The following is a 26,715-nucleotide window of genomic DNA, read 5'->3' on the forward strand; positions in this document are numbered from 1 at the left end:
GCTGTGCAGCACATCCCTTGTTCCGCTCGACACTTCCCTCACTCTTAGGCAAAGCCCATCTCAGCTGGCTTGTAGGCGTGCCTCCGTGCTCAGAAGCAGCCCCGTGGCAGGCAGGACAGAGGGAGATGTCTTCTGGGCACGCAGCATGCTGCTTCCCATGCTCGGGACAAACTGCGAGCAGGTGCCTCGCTTGCGCTTCAATCTGCCGAGAATTTTAGCTGGCCAGCGCGCACCTTCCCGCTGTGTGTGCTGCTGTCCGCAAACAGCCTCCAAACAAAGCAGGGCACTAAGGCAAGAGAAGTAAGTGCCCCAGGAGGGAATCTGCCTGCGAGGGAAGCTGTGCAGCACATCCCTTGTTCCGCTCGCCACTTCCCTCACTCTTAGGCAAAGCACATCTCAGCTGGCTTGTAGGCGTGCCTCCGTGCTCAGAAGCAGCCCCGAGGAAGGCAGGACAGTGCGGGATGTCTTCTGGGCACGCAGCATGCTTCTTCCCATGCCTGGGACAAACTGCGAGCAGGTGCCTCGCTTGCGCTTCTATCTGCCGAGACTTGGAGCTGGCCAGCGCGCACCTTCCCGCTGTGTGTGCTGCTGTCCGCAAACAGCCTCCAAACAAAGCAGGGCGCTTAGGCAGGAGAAGTAGGCACAGCAGGAGGGAATCTGCCTGCGAGGGAAGCTGTGCAGCCCATTTCTTGTTCCGCTCGCCACTTCCCTCACTCTTAGGCAAAGCCCATCTCAACTGGCTTGTAGGCGTGCCTCCGTGCTCAGAAGCAACCCCGTGGCAGGCAGGACAGAGCGAGATGTACTCTGGGCACGCAGCATGCTGCTTCCCATGCCCGGGACAAACTGCGAGCAGGTGCCTCGCTTGCGCTTCAATCTGCCGAGAATTTTAGCTGGCCAGCGTGCACCTTCCCGCTGTGTGTGCTGCTGTCCGCAAACAGCCTCCAAACAAAGCAGGGCACTAAGGCATGAGAAGTCAGCGTCCCAGGAGGGAATCTTCCTGCAAGGGAAGCTGTGCAGCACATCCCTTGTTCCGCTCGCCACTTCCCTCACTCTTAGGCAAAGCCCATCTCAGCTGGCTTGTAGTCGTGCCTCCGTGCTCAGAAGCAGCCCCGTGGCAGGCAGGACAGAGGGAGATGTCTTCTGGGCACGCAGCATGCTGCTTCCCATGCTCGGGACAAACTGCGAGCAGGTGCCTCGCTTGCCCTTCTATCTGCCGAGACTTGGAGCTGGCCAGCGCGCACCTTCCCGCTGTGTGCGCTGCTGTCCGCAAACAGCCTCCAAACAAAGCAGGGCACTAAGGCAAGAGAAGTAAGTGCCCCAGGAGGGAATCTGCCTGCGAGGGAAGCTGTGCAGCACATCCCTTGTTCCGCTCGCCGCTTCCCTCACTCTTTAGGCAAAGCCCATCTCAGCTGGCTTGTATGCATACCTCCGTGCTCAGAAGCAGCCCCGTGGCAGGCAGGACAGTGCGAGAAGTACTCTGGGCACGCAGCATGCTGCTTCCCATTCCCGGACAAACCGCAAGCAGGTGCCTCGCTTGCGCTTCTATCTGCCGAGACTTGGAGCTGGCCAGCGCGCACCTTCCCGCTGTGTGTGCTGCTGTCCGCAAACAGCCTCCAAACAAAGCAGGGCACTAAGGCAGGAGAAGTAGGCACAGCAGGAGGGAATCTGCCTGCGAGGGAAGCTGTGCAGCACATCCCTTGTTCCGCTCGCCACTTCCCTCACTCTTAGGCAAAGCACATCTCAGCTGGCTTGTAGGCGTGCCTCCGTGCTCAGAGCAGCCCCGAGGAAGGCAGGACAGTGCGGGATGTCTTCTGGGCACGCAGCATGCTTCTTCCCATGCCTGGGACAAACTGCGAGCAGGTGCCTCGCTTGCGCTTCTATCTGCCGAGACTTGGAGCTGGCCAGCGCGCACCTTCCCGCTGTGTGTGCTGCTGTCCGCAAACAGCCTCCAAACAAAGCAGGGCGCTTAGGCAGGAGAAGTAGGCACAGCAGGAGGGAATCTGCCTGCGAGGGAAGCTGTGCAGCCCATTTCTTGTTCCGCTCGCCACTTCCCTCACTCTTAGGCAAAGCCCATCTCAACTGGCTTGTAGGCGTGCCTCCGTGCTCAGAAGCAGCCCCGTGGCAGGCAGGACAGAGCGAGATGTCTTCTGGGCACGCAGCATGCTGCTTCCCATGCCCGGGACAAACTGCGAGCAGGTGCCTCGCTTGCGCTTCAATCTGCCGAGACTTGGAGCTGGCCAGCGCGCACCTTCCCGCTGTGTGTGCTGCTGTCCGCAAACAGCCTCCAAACAAAGCAGGGCACTAAGGCAAGAGTAAGCACCCCAGGAGGGAATCTGCCTGCAAGGGAATCTGTGCAGCACATCCCTTGTTCTGCTCGCCGCATCGCTCACTATTGGGCAAAGCACATCTCAGCTTGCTTGTAGGCGTGCCTCCGTGCTCAGAAGCAGCCCCGTGGCAGGCAGGACAGAGCGAGATGTCTTCTGGGCACGCAGCATGCTGCTTCCCATGCTCGGGACAAACTGCGAGCAGGTGCCTCGCTTGCGCTTCAATCTGCCGAGAATTTTAGCTGGCCAGCGCGCACCTTCCCGCTGTGTGCGCTGCTGTCCGCAAACAGCCTCCAAACAAAGCAGGGCACTAAGGCATGAGAAGTCAGCGTCCCAGGAGGGAATCTTCCTGCAAGGGAAGCTGTGCAGCACATCCCTTGTTCCGCTCGACACTTCCCTCACTCTTAGGCAAAGCCCATCTCAGCTGGCTTGTAGGCGTGCCTCCGTGCTCAGAAGCAGCCCCGTGGCAGGCAGGACAGAGGGAGATGTCTTCTGGGCACGCAGCATGCTGCTTCCCATGCTCGGGACAAACTGCGAGCAGGTGCCTCGCTTGCGCTTCAATCTGCCGAGAATTTTAGCTGGCCAGCGCGCACCTTCCCGCTGTGTGTGCTGCTGTCCGCAAACAGCCTCCAAACAAAGCAGGGCACTAAGGCAAGAGAAGTAAGTGCCCCAGGAGGGAATCTGCCTGCGAGGGAAGCTGTGCAGCACATCCCTTGTTCCGCTCGCCACTTCCCTCACTCTTAGGCAAAGCACATCTCAGCTGGCTTGTAGGCGTGCCTCCGTGCTCAGAAGCAGCCCCGAGGAAGGCAGGACAGTGCGGGATGTCTTCTGGGCACGCAGCATGCTTCTTCCCATGCCTGGGACAAACTGCGAGCAGGTGCCTCGCTTGCGCTTCTATCTGCCGAGACTTGGAGCTGGCCAGCGCGCACCTTCCCGCTGTGTGTGCTGCTGTCCGCAAACAGCCTCCAAACAAAGCAGGGCGCTTAGGCAGGAGAAGTAGGCACAGCAGGAGGGAATCTGCCTGCGAGGGAAGCTGTGCAGCCCATTTCTTGTTCCGCTCGCCACTTCCCTCACTCTTAGGCAAAGCCCATCTCAACTGGCTTGTAGGCGTGCCTCCGTGCTCAGAAGCAACCCCGTGGCAGGCAGGACAGAGCGAGATGTACTCTGGGCACGCAGCATGCTGCTTCCCATGCCCGGGACAAACTGCGAGCAGGTGCCTCGCTTGCGCTTCAATCTGCCGAGAATTTTAGCTGGCCAGCGTGCACCTTCCCGCTGTGTGTGCTGCTGTCCGCAAACAGCCTCCAAACAAAGCAGGGCACTAAGGCATGAGAAGTCAGCGTCCCAGGAGGGAATCTTCCTGCAAGGGAAGCTGTGCAGCACATCCCTTGTTCCGCTCGCCACTTCCCTCACTCTTAGGCAAAGCCCATCTCAGCTGGCTTGTAGTCGTGCCTCCGTGCTCAGAAGCAGCCCCGTGGCAGGCAGGACAGAGGGAGATGTCTTCTGGGCACGCAGCATGCTGCTTCCCATGCTCGGGACAAACTGCGAGCAGGTGCCTCGCTTGCCCTTCTATCTGCCGAGACTTGGAGCTGGCCAGCGCGCACCTTCCCGCTGTGTGCGCTGCTGTCCGCAAACAGCCTCCAAACAAAGCAGGGCACTAAGGCAAGAGAAGTAAGTGCCCCAGGAGGGAATCTGCCTGCGAGGGAAGCTGTGCAGCACATCCCTTGTTCCGCTCGCCGCTTCCCTCACTCTTTAGGCAAAGCCCATCTCAGCTGGCTTGTATGCATACCTCCGTGCTCAGAAGCAGCCCCGTGGCAGGCAGGACAGTGCGAGAAGTACTCTGGGCACGCAGCATGCTGCTTCCCATTCCCGGACAAACCGCAAGCAGGTGCCTCGCTTGCGCTTCTATCTGCCGAGACTTGGAGCTGGCCAGCGCGCACCTTCCCGCTGTGTGTGCTGCTGTCCGCAAACAGCCTCCAAACAAAGCAGGGCACTAAGGCAGGAGAAGTAGGCACAGCAGGAGGGAATCTGCCTGCGAGGGAAGCTGTGCAGCCCATTTCTTGTTCCGCTCGCCACTTCCCACACTCTTAGGCAAAGCCCATCTCAACTGGCTTGTAGGCGTGCCTCCGTGCTCAGAAGCAGCCCCGTGGCAGGCAGGACAGTGCGAGAAGTACTCTGGGCACGCAGCATGCTGCTTCCCATGCTCGGGACAAACTGCGAGCAGGTGCCTCGCTTGCGCTTCTATCTGCCGAGACTTGGAGCTGGCCAGCGCGCACCTTCCCGCTGTGTGTGCTGCTGTCCGCAAACAGCCTCCAAACAAAGCAGGGCACTAAGGCAGGAGAAGTAGGCACAGCAGGAGGGAATCTGCCTGCGAGGGAAGCTGTGCAGCCCATTTCTTGTTCCGCTCGCCACTTCCCTCACTCTTAGGCAAAGCCCATCTCAACTGGCTTGTAGGCGTGCCTCCGTGCTCAGAAGCAGCCCCGTGGCAGGCAGGACAGTGCGAGAAGTACTCTGGGCACGCAGCATGCTGCTTCCCATGCCCGGGACAAACTGCGAGCAGGTGCCTCGCTTGCGCTTCAATCTGCCGAGACTTGGAGCTGGCCAGCGCGCACCTTCCCGCTGTGTGTGCTGCTGTCCGCAAACAGCCTCCAAACAAAGCAGGGCACTAAGGCAAGAGAAGTAAGCACCCCAGGAGGGAATCTGCCTGCAAGGGAATCTGTGCAGCACATCCCTTGTTCTGCTCGCCGCATCGCTCACTATTGGGCAAAGCACATCTCAGCTTGCTTGTAGGCGTGCCTCCGTGCTCAGAAGCAGCCCCGTGGCAGGCAGGACAGAGCGAGATGTCTTCTGGGCACGCAGCATGCTGCTTCCCATGCTCGGGACAAACTGCGAGCAGGTGCCTCGCTTGCGCTTCAATCTGCCGAGAATTTTAGCTGGCCAGCGCGCACCTTCCCGCTGTGTGTGCTGCTGTCCGCAAACAGCCTCCAAACAAAGCAGGGCACTAAGGCAAGAGAAGTAAGTGCCCCAGGAGGGAATCTGCCTGCGAGGGAAGCTGTGCAGCACATCCCTTGTTCCGCTCGCCACTTCCCTCACTCTTAGGCAAAGCACATCTCAGCTGGCTTGTAGGCGTGCCTCCGTGCTCAGAAGCAGCCCCGAGGAAGGCAGGACAGTGCGGGATGTCTTCTGGGCACGCAGCATGCTTCTTCCCATGCCTGGGACAAACTGCGAGCAGGTGCCTCGCTTGCGCTTCTATCTGCCGAGACTTGGAGCTGGCCAGCGCGCACCTTCCCGCTGTGTGTGCTGCTGTCCGCAAACAGCCTCCAAACAAAGCAGGGCGCTTAGGCAGGAGAAGTAGGCACAGCAGGAGGGAATCTGCCTGCGAGGGAAGCTGTGCAGCCCATTTCTTGTTCCGCTCGCCACTTCCCTCACTCTTAGGCAAAGCCCATCTCAACTGGCTTGTAGGCGTGCCTCCGTGCTCAGAAGCAGCCCCGTGGCAGGCAGGACAGAGCGAGATGTCTTCTGGGCACGCAGCATGCTGCTTCCCATGCTCGGGACAAACTGCGAGCAGGTGCCTGGCTTGCGCTTCAATCTGCCGAGAATTTTAGCTGGCCAGCGCGCACCTTCCCGCTGTGTGTGCTGCTGTCCGCAAACAGCCTCCAAACAAAGCAGGGCGCTTAGGCAGGAGAAGTAAGTGCCCCAGGAGGGAATCTGCCTGCGAGGGAAGCTGTGCAGCACATCCCTTGTTCCGCTTGCCGCTTGCCTCACTCTTAGGCAAAGCCCATCTCAACTGGCTTGTAGGCGTGCCTCCGTGCTCAGAAGCAGCCCCGTGGCAGGCAGGTCAGTGCGAGAAGTACTCTGGGCACGCAGCATGCTGCTTCCCATGCCCGGGACAAACTGCGAGCAGGTGCCTCGCTTGCGCTTCAATCTGCCGAGACTTGGAGCTGGCCAGCGCGCACCTTCCCGCTGTGTGTGCTGCTGTCCGCAAACAGCCTCCAAACAAAGCAGGGCACTAAGGCAAGAGAAGTAAGCACCCCAGGAGGGAATCTGCCTGCAAGGGAATCTGTGCAGCACATCCCTTGTTCTGCTCGCCGCATCGCTCACTCTTGGGCAAAGCACATCTCAGCTTGCTTGTAGGCATGCCTCCGTGCTCAGAAGCAGCCCCGTGGCAGGCAGGACAGAGCGAGATGTCTTCTGGGCACGCAGCATGCTGCTTCCCATGCTCGGGACAAACTGCGAGCAGGTGCCTCGCTTGCGCTTCAATCTGCCGAGAATTTTAGCTGGCCAGCGCGCACCTTCCCACTGTGTGCGCTGCTGTCCGCAAACAGCCTCCAAACAAAGCAGGGCACTAAGGCAAGAGAAGTCAGCGTCCCAGGAGGGAATCTTCCTGCAAGGGAAGCTGTGCAGCACATCCCTTGTTCCGCTCGACACTTCCCTCACTCTTAGGCAAAGCCCATCTCAACTGGCTTGTAGGCGTGCCTCCGTGCTCAGAAGCAGCCCCGTGGCAGGCAGGACAGAGCGAGATGTCTTCTGGGCACGCAGCATGCTGCTTCCCATGCCCGGGACAAACTGCGAGCAGGTGCCTCGCTTGCGCTTCAATCTGCCGAGACTTGGAGCTGGCCAGCGCGCACCTTCCCGCTGTGTGTGCTGCTGTCCGCAAACAGCCTCCAAACAAAGCAGGGCACTAAGGCAAGAGAAGTAAGCACCCCAGGAGGGAATCTGCCTGCAAGGGAATCTGTGCAGCACATCCCTTGTTCTGCTCGCCGCATCGCTCACTATTGGGCAAAGCACATCTCAGCTTGCTTGTAGGCATGCCTCCGTGCTCAGAAGCAGCCCCGTGGCAGGCAGGACAGAGCGAGATGTCTTCTGGGCACGCAGCATGCTGCTTCCCATGCTCGGGACAAACTGCGAGCAGGTGCCTCGCTTGCGCTTCAATCTGCCGAGAATTTTAGCTGGCCAGCGCGCACCTTCCCACTGTGTGCGCTGCTGTCCGCAAACAGCCTCCAAACAAAGCAGGGCACTAAGGCAAGAGAAGTCAGCGTCCCAGGAGGGAATCTTCCTGCAAGGGAAGCTGTGCAGCACATCCCTTGTTCCGCTCGACACTTGCCTCACTCTTAGGCAAAGCCCATCTCAGCTGGCTTGTAGGCGTGCCTCCGTGCTCAGAAGCAGCCCCGTGGCAGGCAGGACAGAGGGAGATGTCTTCTGGGCACGCAGCATGCTGCTTCCCATGCTCGGGACAAACTGCGAGCAGGTGCCTCGCTTGCCCTTCTATCTGCCGAGACTTGGAGCTGGCCAGCGCGCACCTTCCCGCTGTGTGCGCTGCTGTCCGCAAACAGCCTCCAAACAAAGCAGGGCACTAAGGCAAGAGAAGTAAGCGCCCCAGGAGGGAATCTGCCTTCAAGGAAAGCTGTGCAGCACATCCCTTGTTCTGCTCGCCGCTTCCCTCACTCTTAGGCAAAGCACATCTCAGCTTGCTTGTAGGCATGCCTCCGTGCTCAGAAGCAGCCCCGTGGCAGGCAGGACAGTGCGAGAAGTACTCTGGGCACGCAGCATGCTGCTTCCCATGCTCAGGACAAACTGCGAGCAGGTGCCTCGCTTGCGCTTCTATCTGCCGAGACTTGGAGCTGGCCAGCGCGCACCTTCCCGCTGTGTGTGCTGCTGTCCGCAAACAGCCTCCAAACAAAGCAGGGCACTAAGGCAGGAGAAGTAAGTGCCCCAGGAGGGAATCTGCCTGCGAGGGAAGCTGTGCAGCACATCCCTTGTTCCGCTCGCCACTTCCCTCACTCTTAGGCAAAGCACATCTCAGCTGGCTTGTAGGCGTGCCTCCGTGCTCAGAAGCAGCCCCGAGGAAGGCAGGACAGTGCGGGATGTCTTCTGGGCACGCAGCATGCTTCTTCCCATGCCTGGGACAAACTGCGAGCAGGTGCCTCGCTTGCGCTTCTATCTGCCGAGACTTGGAGCTGACCAGCGCGCACCTTCCCGCTGTGTGTGCTGCTGTCCGCAAACAGCCTCCAAACAAAGCAGGGCGCTTAGGCAGGAGAAGTAGGCACAGCAGGAGGGAATCTGCCTGCGAGGGAAGCTGTGCAGCCCATTTCTTGTTCCGCTCGCCACTTCCCTCACTCTTAGGCAAAGCCCATCTCAACTGGCTTGTAGGCGTGCCTCCGTGCTCAGAAGCAGCCCCGTGGCAGGCAGGACAGAGCGAGATGTCTTCTGGGCACGCAGCATGCTGCTTCCCATGCTCGGGACAAACTGCGAGCAGGTGCCTCGCTTGCGCTTCAATCTGCCGAGAATTTTAGCTGGCCAGCGCGCACCTTCCCGCTGTGTGCGCTGCTGTCCGCAAACAGCCTCCAAACAAAGCAGGGCACTAAGGCATGAGAAGTCAGCGTCCCAGGAGGGAATCTTCCTGCAAGGGAAGCTGTGCAGCACATCCCTTGTTCCGCTCGACACTTCCCTCACTCTTAGGCAAAGCCCATCTCAACTGGCTTGTAGGCGTGCCTCCGTGCTCAGAAGCAGCCCCGTGGCAGGCAGGACAGAGGGAGATGTCTTCTGGGCACGCAGCATGCTGCTTCCCATGCTCGGGACAAACTGCGAGCAGGTGCCTCGCTTGCCCTTCTATCTGCCGAGACTTGGAGCTGGCCAGCGCGCACCTTCCCGCTGTGTGCGCTGCTGTCCGCAAACAGCCTCCAAACAAAGCAGGGCACTAAGGCAAGAGAAGTAAGTGCCCCAGGAGGGAATCTGCCTGCGAGGGAAGCTGTGCAGCACATCCCTTGTTCCGCTCGCCGCTTCCCTCACTCTTTAGGCAAAGCGCATCTCAGCTGGCTTGTATGCATACCTCCGTGCTCAGAAGCAGCCCCGTGGCAGGCAGGACAGTGCGAGAAGTACTCTGGGCACGCAGCATGCTGCTTCCCATTCCCGGACAAACCGCAAGTAGGTGCCTCGCTTGCCCTTCTATCTGCCGAGACTTGGAGCTGGCCAGCGCGCACCTTCCCGCTGTGTGTGCTGCTGTCCGCAAACAGCCTCCAAACAAAGCAGGGCACTAAGGCAGGAGAAGTAGGCACAGCAGGAGGGAATCTGCCTGCGAGGGTAGCTGTGCAGCCCATTTCTTGTTCCGCTCGCCACTTCCCACACTCTTAGGCAAAGCCCATCTCAACTGGCTTGTAGGCGTGCCTCCGTGCTCAGAAGCAGCCCCGTGGCAGGCAGGACAGTGCGAGAAGTACTCTGGGCACGCAGCATGCTGCTTCCCATGCTCGGGACAAACTGCGAGCAGGTGCCTCGCTTGCGCTTCTATCTGCCGAGACTTGGAGCTGGCCAGCGCGCACCTTCCCGCTGTGTGTGCTGCTGTCCGCAAACAGCCTCCAAACAAAGCAGGGCGCTTAGGCAGGAGAAGTAGGCACAGCAGGAGGGAATCTGCCTGCGAGGGAAGCTGTGCAGCCCATTTCTTGTTCCGCTCGCCACTTCCCTCACTCTTAGGCAAAGCCCATCTCAACTGGCTTGTAGGCGTGCCTCCGTGCTCAGAAGCAGCCCCGTGGCAGGCAGGACAGAGCGAGATGTCTTCTGGGCACGCAGCATGCTGCTTCCCATTCCCGGACAAACCGCAAGTAGGTGCCTCGCTTGCGCTTCTATCTGCCGAGACTTGGAGCTGGCCAGCGCGCACCTTCCCGCTGTGTGTGCTGCTGTCCGCAAACAGCCTCCAAACAAAGCAGGGCACTAAGGCAAGAGAAGTAAGCGCCCCAGGAGGGAATCTGCCTTCAAGGAAAGCTGTGCAGCACATCCCTTGTTCTGCTCGCCGCTTCCCTCACTCTTAGGCAAAGCACATCTCAGCTTGCTTGTAGGCATGCCTCCGTGCTCAGAAGCAGCCCCGTGGCAGGCAGGACAGAGGGAGAAGTACTCTGGGCACGCAGCATGCTGCTTCCCATGCTCAGGACAAACTGCGAGCAGGTGCCTCGCTTGCGCTTCAATCTGCCGAGACTTGGAGCTGGCCAGCGCGCACCTTCCCGCTGTGTGTGCTGCTGTCCGCAAACAGCCTCCAAACAAAGCAGGGCGCTTAGGCAGGAGAAGTAGGCACAGCAGGAGGGAATCTGCCTGCGAGGGTAGCTGTGCAGCCCATTTCTTGTTCCGCTCGCCACTTCCCTCACTCTTAGGCAAAGCCCATCTCAACTGGCTTGTAGGCGTGCCTCCGTGCTCAGAAGCAGCCCCGTGGCAGGCAGGACAGTGCGAGAAGTACTCTGGGCACGCAGCATGCTGCTTCCCATTCCCGGACAAACCGCAAGTAGGTGCCTCGCTTGCGCTTCTATCTGCCGAGACTTGGAGCTGGCCAGCGCGCACCTTCCCGCTGTGTGTGCTGCTGTCCGCAAACAGCCTCCAAACAAAGCAGGGCACTAAGGCAAGAGAAGTAAGTGCCCCAGGAGGGAATCTGCCTGCGAGGGAAGCTGTGCAGCACATCCCTTGTTCCGCTCGCCACTTCCCTCACTCTTAGGCAAAGCACATCTCAGCTGGCTTGTAGGCGTGCCTCCGTGCTCAGAAGCAGCCCCGAGGAAGGCAGGACAGTGCGGGATGTCTTCTGGGCACGCAGCATGCTTCTTCCCATGCCTGGGACAAACTGCGAGCAGGTGCCTCGCTTGCGCTTCTATCTGCCGAGACTTGGAGCTGACCAGCGCGCACCTTCCCGCTGTGTGTGCTGCTGTCCGCAAACAGCCTCCAAACAAAGCAGGGTGCTTAGGCAGGAGAAGTAGGCACAGCAGGAGGGAATCTGCCTGCGAGGGAAGCTGTGCAGCCCATTTCTTGTTCCGCTCGCCACTTCCCTCACTCTTAGGCAAAGCCCATCTCAACTGGCTTGTAGGCGTGCCTCCGTGCTCAGAAGCAGCCCCGTGGCAGGCAGGACAGTGCGAGAAGTACTCTGGGCACGCAGCATGCTGCTTCCCATTCCCGGACAAACCGCAAGTAGGTGCCTCGCTTGCGCTTCTATCTGCTGAGACTTGGAGCTGGCCAGCGCGCACCTTCCCGCTGTGTGTGCTGCTGTCCGCAAACAGCCTCCAAACAAAGCAGGGCGCTTAGGCAGGAGAAGTAGGCACAGCAGGAGGGAATCTGCCTGCGAGGGAAGCTGTGCAGCCCATTTCTTGTTCCGCTCGCCACTTCCCTCACTCTTAGGCAAAGCCCATCTCAACTGGCTTGTAGGCGTGCCTCCGTGCTCAGAAGCAGCCCCGTGGCAGGCAGGACAGAGCGAGATGTCTTCTGGGCACGCAGCATGCTGCTTCCCATGCTCGGGACAAACTGCGAGCAGGTGCCTCGCTTGCGCTTCAATCTGCCGAGAATTTTAGCTGGCCAGCGCGCACCTTCCCGCTGTGTGTGCTGCTGTCCGCAAACAGCCTCCAAACAAAGCAGGGCGCTTAGGCAGGAGAAGTAAGTGCCCCAGGAGGGAATCTGCCTGCGAGGGAAGCTGTGCAGCACATCCCTTGTTCCGCTTGCCGCTTGCCTCACTCTTAGGCAAAGCCCATCTCAACTGGCTTGTAGGCGTGCCTCCGTGCTCAGAAGCAGCCCCGTGGCAGGCAGGTCAGTGCGAGAAGTACTCTGGGCACGCAGCATGCTGCTTCCCATGCCCGGGACAAACTGCGAGCAGGTGCCTCGCTTGCGCTTCAATCTGCCGAGACTTGGAGCTGGCCAGCGCGCACCTTCCCGCTGTGTGTGCTGCTGTCCGCAAACAGCCTCCAAACAAAGCAGGGCACTAAGGCAAGAGAAGTAAGCACCCCAGGAGGGAATCTGCCTGCAAGGGAAGCTGTGCAGCACATCCCTTGTTCTGCTCGCCGCATCGCTCACTCTTGGGCAAAGCACATCTCAGCTTGCTTGTAGGCATGCCTCCGTGCTCAGAAGCAGCCCCGTGGCAGGCAGGACAGAGCGAGATGTCTTCTGGGCACGCAGCATGCTGCTTCCCATGCTCGGGACAAACTGCGAGCAGGTGCCTCGCTTGCGCTTCAATCTGCCGAGAATTTTAGCTGGCCAGCGCGCACCTTCCCGCTGTGTGCGCTGCTGTCCGCAAACAGCCTCCAAACAAAGCAGGGCACTAAGGCAAGAGAAGTAAGTGCCCCAGGAGGGAATCTGCCTGCGAGGGAAGCTGTGCAGCACATCCCTTGTTCCGCTCGCCACTTCCCTCACTCTTAGGCAAAGCACATCTCAGCTGGCTTGTAGGCGTGCCTCCGTGCTCAGAAGCAGACCCGAGGAAGGCAGGACAGTGCGGGATGTCTTCTGGGCACGCAGCATGCTGCTTCCCATGCCCGGGACAAACCGCGAGCAGGTGCCTCGCTTGCGCTTCAATCTGCCGAGACTTGGAGCTGACCAGCGCGCACCTTCCCGCTGTGTGTGCTGCTGTCCGCAAACAGCCTCCAAACAAAGCAGGGCACTAAGGCATGAGAAGTCAGCGTCCCAGGAGGGAATCTTCCTGCAAGGGAAGCTGTGCAGCACATCCCTTGTTCCGCTCGACACTTCCCTCACTCTTAGGCAAAGCCCATCTCAGCTGGCTTGTAGGCGTGCCTCCGTGCTCAGAAGCAGCCCCGTGGCAGGCAGGACAGAGGGAGATGTCTTCTGGGCACGCAGCATGCTGCTTCCCATGCTCGGGACAAACTGCGAGCAGGTGCCTCGCTTGCCCTTCTATCTGCCGAGACTTGGAGCTGGCCAGCGCGCACCTTCCCGCTGTGTGCGCTGCTGTCCGCAAACAGCCTCCAAACAAAGCAGGGCACTAAGGCAAGAGAAGTAAGTGCCCCAGGAGGGAATCTGCCTGCGAGGGAAGCTGTGCAGCACATCCCTTGTTCCGCTCGCCGCTTCCCTCACTCTTTAGGCAAAGCCCATCTCAGCTGGCTTGTAGGCGTGCCTCCGTGCTCAGAAGCAGCCCCGTGGCAGGCAGGACAGTGCGAGAAGTACTCTGGGCACGCAGCATGCTGCTTCCCATTCCCGGACAAACCGCAAGCAGGTGCCTCGCTTGCGCTTCTATCTGCCGAGACTTGGAGCTGGCCAGCGCGCACCTTCCCGCTGTGTGTGCTGCTGTCCGCAAACAGCCTCCAAACAAAGCAGGGCACTAAGGCAAGAGAAGTAAGTGCCCCAGGAGGGAATCTGCCTGCGAGGGAAGCTGTGCAGCACATCCCTTGTTCCGCTCGCCACTTCCCTCACTCTTAGGCAAAGCCCATCTCAACTGGCTTGTAGGCGTGCCTCCGTGCTCAGAAGCAGCCCCGTGGCAGGCAGGACAGAGCGAGATGTCTTCTGGGCACGCAGCATGCTGCTTCCCATGCCCGGGACAAACTGCGAGCAGGTGCCTCGCTTGCGCTTCAATCTGCCGAGACTTGGAGCTGGCCAGCGCGCACCTTCCCGCTGTGTGTGCTGCTGTCCGCAAACAGCCTCCAAACAAAGCAGGGCACTAAGGCAAGAGAAGTAAGCACCCCAGGAGGGAATCTGCCTGCAAGGGAATCTGTGCAGCACATCCCTTGTTCTGCTCGCCGCATCGCTCACTATTGGGCAAAGCACATCTCAGCTTGCTTGTAGGCGTGCCTCCGTGCTCAGAAGCAGCCCCGTGGCAGGCAGGACAGAGCGAGATGTCTTCTGGGCACGCAGCATGCTGCTTCCCATGCTCGGGACAAACTGCGAGCAGGTGCCTCGCTTGCGCTTCAATCTGCCGAGAATTTTAGCTGGCCAGCGCGCACCTTCCCGCTGTGTGCGCTGCTGTCCGCAAACAGCCTCCAAACAAAGCAGGGCACTAAGGCATGAGAAGTCAGCGTCCCAGGAGGGAATCTTCCTGCAAGGGAAGCTGTGCAGCACATCCCTTGTTCCGCTCGACACTTCCCTCACTCTTAGGCAAAGCCCATCTCAGCTGGCTTGTAGGCGTGCCTCCGTGCTCAGAAGCAGCCCCGTGGCAGGCAGGACAGAGGGAGATGTCTTCTGGGCACGCAGCATGCTGCTTCCCATGCTCGGGACAAACTGCGAGCAGGTGCCTCGCTTGCGCTTCAATCTGCCGAGAATTTTAGCTGGCCAGCGCGCACCTTCCCGCTGTGTGTGCTGCTGTCCGCAAACAGCCTCCAAACAAAGCAGGGCACTAAGGCAAGAGAAGTAAGTGCCCCAGGAGGGAATCTGCCTGCGAGGGAAGCTGTGCAGCACATCCCTTGTTCCGCTCGCCACTTCCCTCACTCTTAGGCAAAGCACATCTCAGCTGGCTTGTAGGCGTGCCTCCGTGCTCAGAAGCAGCCCCGTGGCAGGCAGGACAGTGCGGGATGTCTTCTGGGCACGCAGCATGCTTCTTCCCATGCCTGGGACAAACTGCGAGCAGGTGCCTCGCTTGCGCTTCTATCTGCCGAGACTTGGAGCTGGCCAGCGCGCACCTTCCCGCTGTGTGTGCTGCTGTCCGCAAACAGCCTCCAAACAAAGCAGGGCGCTTAGGCAGGAGAAGTAGGCACAGCAGGAGGGAATCTGCCTGCGAGGGAAGCTGTGCAGCCCATTTCTTGTTCCGCTCGCCACTTCCCTCACTCTTAGGCAAAGCCCATCTCAACTGGCTTGTAGGCGTGCCTCCGTGCTCAGAAGCAGCCCCGTGGCAGGCAGGACAGAGCGAGATGTCTTCTGGGCACGCAGCATGCTGCTTCCCATGCCCGGGACAAACTGCGAGCAGGTGCCTCGCTTGCGCTTCAATCTGCCGAGACTTGGAGCTGGCCAGCGCGCACCTTCCCGCTGTGTGTGCTGCTGTCCGCAAACAGCCTCCAAACAAAGCAGGGCACTAAGGCAAGAGAAGTAAGCACCCCAGGAGGGAATCTGCCTGCAAGGGAATCTGTGCAGCACATCCCTTGTTCTGCTCGCCGCATCGCTCACTATTGGGCAAAGCACATCTCAGCTTGCTTGTAGGCATGCCTCCGTGCTCAGAAGCAGCCCCGTGGCAGGCAGGACAGAGCGAGATGTCTTCTGGGCACGCAGCATGCTTCTTCCCATGCCTGGGACAAACTGCGAGCAGGTGCCTCGCTTGCGCTTCTATCTGCCGAGACTTGGAGCTGACCAGCGCGCACCTTCCCGCTGTGTGTGCTGCTGTCCGCAAACAGCCTCCAAACAAAGCAGGGCGCTTAGGCAGGAGAAGTAGGCACAGCAGGAGGGAATCTGCCTGCGAGGGAAGCTGTGCAGCCCATTTCTTGTTCCGCTCGCCACTTCCCTCACTCTTAGGCAAAGCCCATCTCAACTGGCTTGTAGGCGTGCCTCCGTGCTCAGAAGCAGCCCCGTGGCAGGCAGGACAGTGCGAGAAGTACTCTGGGCACGCAGCATGCTGCTTCCCATTCCCGGACAAACCGCAAGTAGGTGCCTCGCTTGCGCTTCTATCTGCCGAGACTTGGAGCTGGCCAGCGCGCACCTTCCCGCTGTGTGTGCTGCTGTCCGCAAACAGCCTCCAAACAAAGCAGGGCGCTTAGGCAGGAGAAGTAGGCACAGCAGGAGGGAATCTGCCTGCGAGGGAAGCTGTGCAGCCCATTTCTTGTTCCGCTCGCCACTTCCCTCACTCTTAGGCAAAGCCCATCTCAACTGGCTTGTAGGCGTGCCTCCGTGCTCAGAAGCAGCCCCGTGGCAGGCAGGACAGAGCGAGATGTCTTCTGGGCACGCAGCATGCTGCTTCCCATGCTCGGGACAAACTGCGAGCAGGTGCCTCGCTTGCGCTTCAATCTGCCGAGAATTTTAGCTGGCCAGCGCGCACCTTCCCGCTGTGTGTGCTGCTGTCCGCAAACAGCCTCCAAACAAAGCAGGGCGCTTAGGCAGGAGAAGTAAGTGCCCCAGGAGGGAATCTGCCTGCGAGGGAAGCTGTGCAGCACATCCCTTGTTCCGCTTGCCGCTTGCCTCACTCTTAGGCAAAGCCCATCTCAACTGGCTTGTAGGCGTGCCTCCGTGCTCAGAAGCAGCCCCGTGGCAGGCAGGTCAGTGCGAGAAGTACTCTGGGCACGCAGCATGCTGCTTCCCATGCCCGGGACAAACTGCGAGCAGGTGCCTCGCTTGCGCTTCAATCTGCCGAGACTTGGAGCTGGCCAGCGCGCACCTTCCCGCTGTGTGTGCTGCTGTCCGCAAACAGCCTCCAAACAAAGCAGGGCACTAAGGCAAGAGAAGTAAGTGCCCCAGGAGGGAATCTGCCTGCGAGGGAAGCTGTGCAGCACATCCCTTGTTCCGCTCGCCACTTCCCTCACTCTTAGGCAAAGCACATCTCAGCTGGCTTGTAGGCGTGCCTCCGTGCTCAGAAGCAGCCCCGAGGAAGGCAGGACAGTGCGGGATGTCTTCTGGGCACGCAGCATGCTTCTTCCCATGCCTGGGACAAACTGCGAGCAGGTGCCTCGCTTGCGCTTCTATCTGCCGAGACTTGGAGCTGGCCAGCGCGCACCTTCCCGCTGTGTGTGCTGCTGTCCGCAAACAGCCTCCAAACAAAGCAGGGCGCTTAGGCAGGAGAAGTAGGCACAGCAGGAGGGAATCTGCCTGCGAGGGAAGCTGTGCAGCCCATTTCTTGTTCCGCTCGCCACTTCCCTCACTCTTAGGCAAAGCCCATCTCAACTGGCTTGTAGGCGTGCCTCCGTGCTCAGAAGCAGCCCCGTGGCAGGCAGGACAGAGCGAGATGTCTTCTGGGCACGCAGCATGCTGCTTCCCATGCCCGGGACAAACTGCGAGCAGGTGCCTCGCTTGCGCTTCAATCTGCCGAGACTTGGAGCTGGCCAGCGCGCACCTTCCCGCTGTGTGTGCTGCTGTCCGCAAACAGCCTCCAAACAAAGCAGGGCACTAAGGCAAGAGAAGTAAGCACCCCAGGAGGGAATCTGCCTGCAAGGGAATCTGTGCAGCACATCCCTTGTTCTGCTCGCCGCATCGCTCACTATTGGGCAAAGCACATCTCAGCTTGCTTGTAGGCGTGCCTCCGTGCTCAGAAGCAGCCCCGTGGCAGGCAGGACAGAGCGAGATGTCTTCTGGGCACGCAGCATGCTGCTTCCCATGCTCGGGACAAACTGCGAGCAGGTGCCTCGCTTGCGCTTCAATCTGCCGAGAATTTTAGCTGGCCAGCGCGCACCTTCCCGCTGTGTGCGCTGCTGTCCGCAAACAGCCTCCAAACAAAGCAGGGCACTAAGGCATGAGAAGTCAGCGTCCCAGGAGGGAATCTTCCTGCAAGGGAAGCTGTGCAGCACATCCCTTGTTCCGCTCGACACTTCCCTCACTCTTAGGCAAAGCCCATCTCAGCTGGCTTGTAGGCGTGCCTCCGTGCTCAGAAGCAGCCCCGTGGCAGGCAGGACAGAGGGAGATGTCTTCTGGGCACGCAGCATGCTGCTTCCCATGCTCGGGACAAACTGCGAGCAGGTGCCTCGCTTGCGCTTCAATCTGCCGAGAATTTTAGCTGGCCAGCGCGCACCTTCCCGCTGTGTGTGCTGCTGTCCGCAAACAGCCTCCAAACAAAGCAGGGCACTAAGGCAAGAGAAGTAAGTGCCCCAGGAGGGAATCTGCCTGCGAGGGAAGCTGTGCAGCACATCCCTTGTTCCGCTCGCCACTTCCCTCACTCTTAGGCAAAGCACATCTCAGCTGGCTTGTAGGCGTGCCTCCGTGCTCAGAAGCAGCCCCGAGGAAGGCAGGACAGTGCGGGATGTCTTCTGGGCACGCAGCATGCTTCTTCCCATGCCTGGGACAAACTGCGAGCAGGTGCCTCGCTTGCGCTTCTATCTGCCGAGACTTGGAGCTGGCCAGCGCGCACCTTCCCGCTGTGTGTGCTGCTGTCCGCAAACAGCCTCCAAACAAAGCAGGGCGCTTAGGCAGGAGAAGTAGGCACAGCAGGAGGGAATCTGCCTGCGAGGGAAGCTGTGCAGCCCATTTCTTGTTCCGCTCGCCACTTCCCTCACTCTTAGGCAAAGCCCATCTCAACTGGCTTGTAGGCGTGCCTCCGTGCTCAGAAGCAGCCCCGTGGCAGGCAGGACAGAGCGAGATGTCTTCTGGGCACGCAGCATGCTGCTTCCCATGCCCGGGACAAACTGCGAGCAGGTGCCTCGCTTGCGCTTCAATCTGCCGAGACTTGGAGCTGGCCAGCGCGCACCTTCCCGCTGTGTGTGCTGCTGTCCGCAAACAGCCTCCAAACAAAGCAGGGCACTAAGGCAAGAGAAGTAAGCACCCCAGGAGGGAATCTGCCTGCAAGGGAATCTGTGCAGCACATCCCTTGTTCTGCTCGCCGCATCGCTCACTATTGGGCAAAGCACATCTCAGCTTGCTTGTAGGCATGCCTCCGTGCTCAGAAGCAGCCCCGTGGCAGGCAGGACAGAGCGAGATGTCTTCTGGGCACGCAGCATGCTTCTTCCCATGCCTGGGACAAACTGCGAGCAGGTGCCTCGCTTGCGCTTCTATCTGCCGAGACTTGGAGCTGACCAGCGCGCACCTTCCCGCTGTGTGTGCTGCTGTCCGCAAACAGCCTCCAAACAAAGCAGGGCGCTTAGGCAGGAGAAGTAGGCACAGCAGGAGGGAATCTGCCTGCGAGGGAAGCTGTGCAGCCCATTTCTTGTTCCGCTCGCCACTTCCCTCACTCTTAGGCAAAGCCCATCTCAACTGGCTTGTAGGCGTGCCTCCGTGCTCAGAAGCAGCCCCGTGGCAGGCAGGACAGTGCGAGAAGTACTCTGGGCACGCAGCATGCTGCTTCCCATTCCCGGACAAACCGCAAGTAGGTGCCTCGCTTGCGCTTCTATCTGCCGAGACTTGGAGCTGGCCAGCGCGCACCTTCCCGCTGTGTGTGCTGCTGTCCGCAAACAGCCTCCAAACAAAGCAGGGCGCTTAGGCAGGAGAAGTAGGCACAGCAGGAGGGAATCTGCCTGCGAGGGAAGCTGTGCAGCCCATTTCTTGTTCCGCTCGCCACTTCCCTCACTCTTAGGCAAAGCCCATCTCAACTGGCTTGTAGGCGTGCCTCCGTGCTCAGAAGCAGCCCCGTGGCAGGCAGGACAGAGCGAGATGTCTTCTGGGCACGCAGCATGCTGCTTCCCATGCTCGGGACAAACTGCGAGCAGGTGCCTCGCTTGCGCTTCAATCTGCCGAGAATTTTAGCTGGCCAGCGCGCACCTTCCCGCTGTGTGCGCTGCTGTCCGCAAACAGCCTCCAAACAAAGCAGGGCACTAAGGCAAGAGAAGTAAGTGCCCCAGGAGGGAATCTGCCTGCGAGGGAAGCTGTGCAGCACATCCCTTGTTCCGCTCGCCACTTCCCTCACTCTTAGGCAAAGCACATCTCAGCTGGCTTGTAGGCGTGCCTCCGTGCTCAGAAGCAGACCCGAGGAAGGCAGGACAGTGCGGGATGTCTTCTGGGCACGCAGCATGCTGCTTCCCATGCCCGGGACAAACCGCGAGCAGGTGCCTCGCTTGCGCTTCAATCTGCCGAGACTTGGAGCTGACCAGCGCGCACCTTCCCGCTGTGTGTGCTGCTGTCCGCAAACAGCCTCCAAACAAAGCAGGGCACTAAGGCATGAGAAGTCAGCGTCCCAGGAGGGAATCTTCCTGCAAGGGAAGCTGTGCAGCACATCCCTTGTTCCGCTCGACACTTCCCTCACTCTTAGGCAAAGCCCATCTCAGCTGGCTTGTAGGCGTGCCTCCGTGCTCAGAAGCAGCCCCGTGGCAGGCAGGACAGAGGGAGATGTCTTCTGGGCACGCAGCATGCTGCTTCCCATGCTCGGGACAAACTGCGAGCAGGTGCCTCGCTTGCCCTTCTATCTGCCGAGACTTGGAGCTGGCCAGCGCGCACCTTCCCGCTGTGTGCGCTGCTGTCCGCAAACAGCCTCCAAACAAAGCAGGGCACTAAGGCAAGAGAAGTAAGTGCCCCAGGAGGGAATCTGCCTGCGAGGGAAGCTGTGCAGCACATCCCTTGTTCCGCTCGCCGCTTCCCTCACTCTTTAGGCAAAGCCCATCTCAGCTGGCTTGTATGCATACCTCCGTGCTCAGAAGCAGCCCCGTGGCAGGCAGGACAGTGCGAGAAGTACTCTGGGCACGCAGCATGCTGCTTCCCATGCTCGGGACAAACCGCAAGTAGGTGCCTCGCTTGCGCTTCTATCTGCCGAGACTTGGAGCTGGCCAGCGCGCACCTTCCCGCTGTGTGTGCTGCTGTCCGCAAACAGCCTCCAAACAAAGCAGGGCACTAAGGCAGGAGAAGTAGGCACAGCAGGAGGGAATCTGCCTGCGAGGGAAGCTGTGCAGCACATCCCTTGTTCCGCTCGCCGCTTCCCTCACTCTTAGGCAAAGCCCATCTCAACTGGCTTGTAGGCGTGCCTCCGTGCTCAGAAGCAGCCCCGTGGCAGGCAGGACAGTGCGAGAAGTACTCTGGGCACGCAGCATGCTGCTTCCCATTCCCGGACAAACCGCAAGCAGGTGCCTCGCTTGCGCTTCAATCTGCCGAGACTTGGAGCTGGCCAGCGCGCACCTTCCCGCTGTGTGTGCTGCTGTCCGCAAACAGCCTCCAAACAAAGCAGGGCACTAAGGCAAGAGAAGTAAGTGCCCCAGGAGGGAATCTGCCTGCGAGGGAAGCTGTGCAGCACATCCCTTGTTCCGCTCGCCACTTCCCTCACTCTTAGGCAAAGCACATCTCAGCTGGCTTGTAGGCGTGCCTCCGTGCTCAGAAGCAGCCCCGAGGAAGGCAGGACAGTGCGGGATGTCTTCTGGGCACGCAGCATGCTTCTTCCCATGCCTGGGACAAACTGCGAGCAGGTGCCTCGCTTGCGCTTCTATCTGCCGAGACTTGGAGCTGGCCAGCGCGCACCTTCCCGCTGTGTGTGCTGCTGTCCGCAAACAGCCTCCAAACAAAGCAGGGCGCTTAGGCAGGAGAAGTAGGCACAGCAGGAGGGAATCTGCCTGCGAGGGAAGCTGTGCAGCCCATTTCTTGTTCCGCTCGCCACTTCCCTCACTCTTAGGCAAAGCCCATCTCAACTGGCTTGTAGGCGTGCCTCCGTGCTCAGAAGCAGCCCCGTGGCAGGCAGGACAGAGCGAGATGTCTTCTGGGCACGCAGCATGCTGCTTCCCATGCCCGGGACAAACTGCGAGCAGGTGCCTCGCTTGCGCTTCAATCTGCCGAGACTTGGAGCTGGCCAGCGCGCACCTTCCCGCTGTGTGTGCTGCTGTCCGCAAACAGCCTCCAAACAAAGCAGGGCACTAAGGCAAGAGAAGTAAGCACCCCAGGAGGGAATCTGCCTGCAAGGGAATCTGTGCAGCACATCCCTTGTTCTGCTCGCCGCATCGCTCACTATTGGGCAAAGCACATCTCAGCTTGCTTGTAGGCGTGCCTCCGTGCTCAGAAGCAGCCCCGTGGCAGGCAGGACAGAGCGAGATGTCTTCTGGGCACGCAGCATGCTGCTTCCCATGCTCGGGACAAACTGCGAGCAGGTGCCTCGCTTGCGCTTCAATCTGCCGAGAATTTTAGCTGGCCAGCGCGCACCTTCCCGCTGTGTGCGCTGCTGTCCGCAAACAGCCTCCAAACAAAGCAGGGCACTAAGGCATGAGAAGTCAGCGTCCCAGGAGGGAATCTTCCTGCAAGGGAAGCTGTGCAGCACATCCCTTGTTCCGCTCGACACTTCCCTCACTCTTAGGCAAAGCCCATCTCAGCTGGCTTGTAGGCGTGCCTCCGTGCTCAGAAGCAGCCCCGTGGCAGGCAGGACAGAGGGAGATGTCTTCTGGGCACGCAGCATGCTGCTTCCCATGCTCGGGACAAACTGCGAGCAGGTGCCTCGCTTGCGCTTCAATCTGCCGAGAATTTTAGCTGGCCAGCGCGCACCTTCCCGCTGTGTGTGCTGCTGTCCGCAAACAGCCTCCAAACAAAGCAGGGCACTAAGGCAAGAGAAGTAAGTGCCCCAGGAGGGAATCTGCCTGCGAGGGAAGCTGTGCAGCACATCCCTTGTTCCGCTCGCCACTTCCCTCACTCTTAGGCAAAGCACATCTCAGCTGGCTTGTAGGCGTGCCTCCGTGCTCAGAAGCAGCCCCGAGGAAGGCAGGACAGTGCGGGATGTCTTCTGGGCACGCAGCATGCTTCTTCCCATGCCTGGGACAAACTGCGAGCAGGTGCCTCGCTTGCGCTTCTATCTGCCGAGACTTGGAGCTGGCCAGCGCGCACCTTCCCGCTGTGTGTGCTGCTGTCCGCAAACAGCCTCCAAACAAAGCAGGGCGCTTAGGCAGGAGAAGTAGGCACAGCAGGAGGGAATCTGCCTGCGAGGGAAGCTGTGCAGCCCATTTCTTGTTCCGCTCGCCACTTCCCTCACTCTTAGGCAAAGCCCATCTCAACTGGCTTGTAGGCGTGCCTCCGTGCTCAGAAGCAACCCCGTGGCAGGCAGGACAGAGCGAGATGTACTCTGGGCACGCAGCATGCTGCTTCCCATGCCCGGGACAAACTGCGAGCAGGTGCCTCGCTTGCGCTTCAATCTGCCGAGAATTTTAGCTGGCCAGCGTGCACCTTCCCGCTGTGTGTGCTGCTGTCCGCAAACAGCCTCCAAACAAAGCAGGGCACTAAGGCATGAGAAGTCAGCGTCCCAGGAGGGAATCTGCCTGCAAGGGAAGCTGTGCAGCACATCCCTTGTTCCGCTCGCCACTTCCCTCACTCTTAGGCAAAGCCCATCTCAGCTGGCTTGTAGTCGTGCCTCCGTGCTCAGAAGCAGCCCCGTGGCAGGCAGGACAGAGGGAGATGTCTTCTGGGCACGCAGCATGCTGCTTCCCATGCTCGGGACAAACTGCGAGCAGGTGCCTCGCTTGCCCTTCTATCTGCCGAGACTTGGAGCTGGCCAGCGCGCACCTTCCCGCTGTGTGCGCTGCTGTCCGCAAACAGCCTCCAAACAAAGCAGGGCACTAAGGCAAGAGAAGTAAGTGCCCCAGGAGGGAATCTGCCTGCGAGGGAAGCTGTGCAGCACATCCCTTGTTCCGCTCGCCGCTTCCCTCACTCTTTAGGCAAAGCCCATCTCAGCTGGCTTGTATGCATACCTCCGTGCTCAGAAGCAGCCCCGTGGCAGGCAGGACAGTGCGAGAAGTACTCTGGGCACGCAGCATGCTGCTTCCCATTCCCGGACAAACCGCAAGCAGGTGCCTCGCTTGCGCTTCTATCTGCCGAGACTTGGAGCTGGCCAGCGCGCACCTTCCCGCTGTGTGTGCTGCTGTCCGCAAACAGCCTCCAAACAAAGCAGGGCACTAAGGCAGGAGAAGTAGGCACAGCAGGAGGGAATCTGCCTGCGAGGGAAGCTGTGCAGCCCATTTCTTGTTCCGCTCGCCACTTCCCACACTCTTAGGCAAAGCCCATCTCAACTGGCTTGTAGGCGTGCCTCCGTGCTCAGAAGCAGCCCCGTGGCAGGCAGGACAGTGCGAGAAGTACTCTGGGCACGCAGCATGCTGCTTCCCATGCTCGGGACAAACTGCGAGCAGGTGCCTCGCTTGCGCTTCTATCTGCCGAGACTTGGAGCTGGCCAGCGCGCACCTTCCCGCTGTGTGTGCTGCTGTCCGCAAACAGCCTCCAAACAAAGCAGGGCACTAAGGCAGGAGAAGTAGGCACAGCAGGAGGGAATCTGCCTGCGAGGGAAGCTGTGCAGCCCATTTCTTGTTCCGCTCGCCACTTCCCTCACTCTTAGGCAAAGCCCATCTCAACTGGCTTGTAGGCGTGCCTCCGTGCTCAGAAGCAGCCCCGTGGCAGGCAGGACAGTGCGAGAAGTACTCTGGGCACGCAGCATGCTGCTTCCCATGCCCGGGACAAACTGCGAGCAGGTGCCTCGCTTGCGCTTCAATCTGCCGAGACTTGGAGCTGGCCAGCGCGCACCTTCCCGCTGTGTGTGCTGCTGTCCGCAAACAGCCTCCAAACAAAGCAGGGCACTAAGGCAAGAGAAGTAAGCACCCCAGGAGGGAATCTGCCTGCAAGGGAAGCTGTGCAGCACATCCCTTGTTCTGCTCGCCGCATCGCTCACTCTTGGGCAAAGCACATCTCAGCTTGCTTGTAGGCATGCCTCCGTGCTCAGAAGCAGCCCCGTGGAAGGCAGGACAGAGCGAGATGTCTTCTGGGCACGCAGCATGCTGCTTCCCATGCTCGGGACAAACTGCGAGCAGGTGCCTCGCTTGCGCTTCAATCTGCCGAGAATTTTAGCTGGCCAGCGCGCACCTTCCCGCTGTGTGTGCTGCTGTCCGCAAACAGCCTCCAAACAAAGCAGGGCACTAAGGCAAGAGAAGTAAGTGCCCCAGGAGGGAATCTGCCTGCGAGGGAAGCTGTGCAGCACATCCCTTGTTCCGCTCGCCACTTCCCTCACTCTTAGGCAAAGCACATCTCAGCTGGCTTGTAGGCGTGCCTCCGTGCTCAGAAGCAGCCCCGAGGAAGGCAGGACAGTGCGGGATGTCTTCTGGGCACGCAGCATGCTTCTTCCCATGCCTGGGACAAACTGCGAGCAGGTGCCTCGCTTGCGCTTCTATCTGCCGAGACTTGGAGCTGGCCAGCGCGCACCTTCCCGCTGTGTGTGCTGCTGTCCGCAAACAGCCTCCAAACAAAGCAGGGCGCTTAGGCAGGAGAAGTAGGCACAGCAGGAGGGAATCTGCCTGCGAGGGAAGCTGTGCAGCCCATTTCTTGTTCCGCTCGCCACTTCCCTCACTCTTAGGCAAAGCCCATCTCAACTGGCTTGTAGGCGTGCCTCCGTGCTCAGAAGCAGCCCCGTGGCAGGCAGGACAGAGCGAGATGTCTTCTGGGCACGCAGCATGCTGCTTCCCATGCTCGGGACAAACTGCGAGCAGGTGCCTGGCTTGCGCTTCAATCTGCCGAGAATTTTAGCTGGCCAGCGCGCACCTTCCCGCTGTGTGTGCTGCTGTCCGCAAACAGCCTCCAAACAAAGCAGGGCGCTTAGGCAGGAGAAGTAAGTGCCCCAGGAGGGAATCTGCCTGCGAGGGAAGCTGTGCAGCACATCCCTTGTTCCGCTCGACACTTCCCTCACTCTTAGGCAAAGCCCATCTCAGCTTGCTTGTAGGCGTGCCTCCGTGCTCAGAAGCAGCCCCGTGGCAGGCAGGACAGAGCGAGATGTCTTCTGGGCACGCAGCATGCTGCTTCCCATGTTCGGGACAAACTGCTAGCAGGTGCCTCGCTTGCGCTTCAATCTGCCGAGAATTTTAGCTGGCCAGCGCGCACCTTCCCACTGTGTGCGCTGCTGTCCGCAAACAGCCTCCAAACAAAGCAGGGCACTAAGGCAAGAGAAGTCAGCGTCCCAGGAGGGAATCTTCCTGCAAGGGAAGCTGTGCAGCACATCCCTTGTTCCGCTCGACACTTGCCTCACTCTTAGGCAAAGCCCATCTCAGCTGGCTTGTAGGCGTGCCTCCGTGCTCAGAAGCAGCCCCGTGGCAGGCAGGACAGAGGGAGATGTCTTCTGGGCACGCAGCATGCTGCTTCCCATGCTCGGGACAAACTGCGAGCAGGTGCCTCGCTTGCCCTTCTATCTGCCGAGACTTGGAGCTGGCCAGCGCGCACCTTCCCGCTGTGTGCGCTGCTGTCCGCAAACAGCCTCCAAACAAAGCAGGGCACTAAGGCAAGAGAAGTAAGTGCCCCAGGAGGGAATCTGCCTGCGAGGGAAGCTGTGCAGCACATCCCTTGTTCCGCTCGCCGCTTCCCTCACTCTTTAGGCAAAGCCCATCTCAGCTGGCTTGTATGCATACCTCCGTGCTCAGAAGCAGCCCCGTGGCAGGCAGGACAGTGCGAGAAGTACTCTGGGCACGCAGCATGCTGCTTCCCATTCCCGGACAAACCGCAAGTAGGTGCCTCGCTTGCGCTTCTATCTGCCGAGACTTGGAGCTGGCCAGCGCGCACCTTCCCGCTGTGTGTGCTGCTGTCCGCAAACAGCCTCCAAACAAAGCAGGGCACTAAGGCAGGAGAAGTAGGCACAGCAGGAGGGAATCTGCCTGCGAGGGTAGCTGTGCAGCCCATTTCTTGTTCCGCTCGCCACTTCCCACACTCTTAGGCAAAGCCCATCTCAACTGGCTTGTAGGCGTGCCTCCGTGCTCAGAAGCAGCCCCGTGGCAGGCAGGACAGTGCGAGAAGTACTCTGGGCACGCAGCATGCTGCTTCCCATGCTCGGGACAAACTGCGAGCAGGTGCCTCGCTTGCGCTTCTATCTGCCGAGACTTGGAGCTGGCCAGCGCGCACCTTCCCGCTGTGTGTGCTGCTGTCCGCAAACAGCCTCCAAACAAAGCAGGGCGCTTAGGCAGGAGAAGTAGGCACAGCAGGAGGGAATCTGCCTGCGAGGGAAGCTGTGCAGCCCATTTCTTGTTCCGCTCGCCACTTCCCTCACTCTTAGGCAAAGCCCATCTCAACTGGCTTGTAGGCATGCCTCCGTGCTCAGAAGCAGCCCCGAGGCAGGCAGGACAGAGCGAGATGTCTTCTGGGCACGCAGCATGCTGCTTCCCATGCTCGGGACAAACTGCGAGCA

The sequence above is a fragment of the Rhea pennata genome, chromosome 9 (assembly GCF_028389875.1).
Source record: "Rhea pennata isolate bPtePen1 chromosome 9, bPtePen1.pri, whole genome shotgun sequence".
NCBI lineage: Eukaryota > Metazoa > Chordata > Aves > Rheiformes > Rheidae > Rhea > Rhea pennata.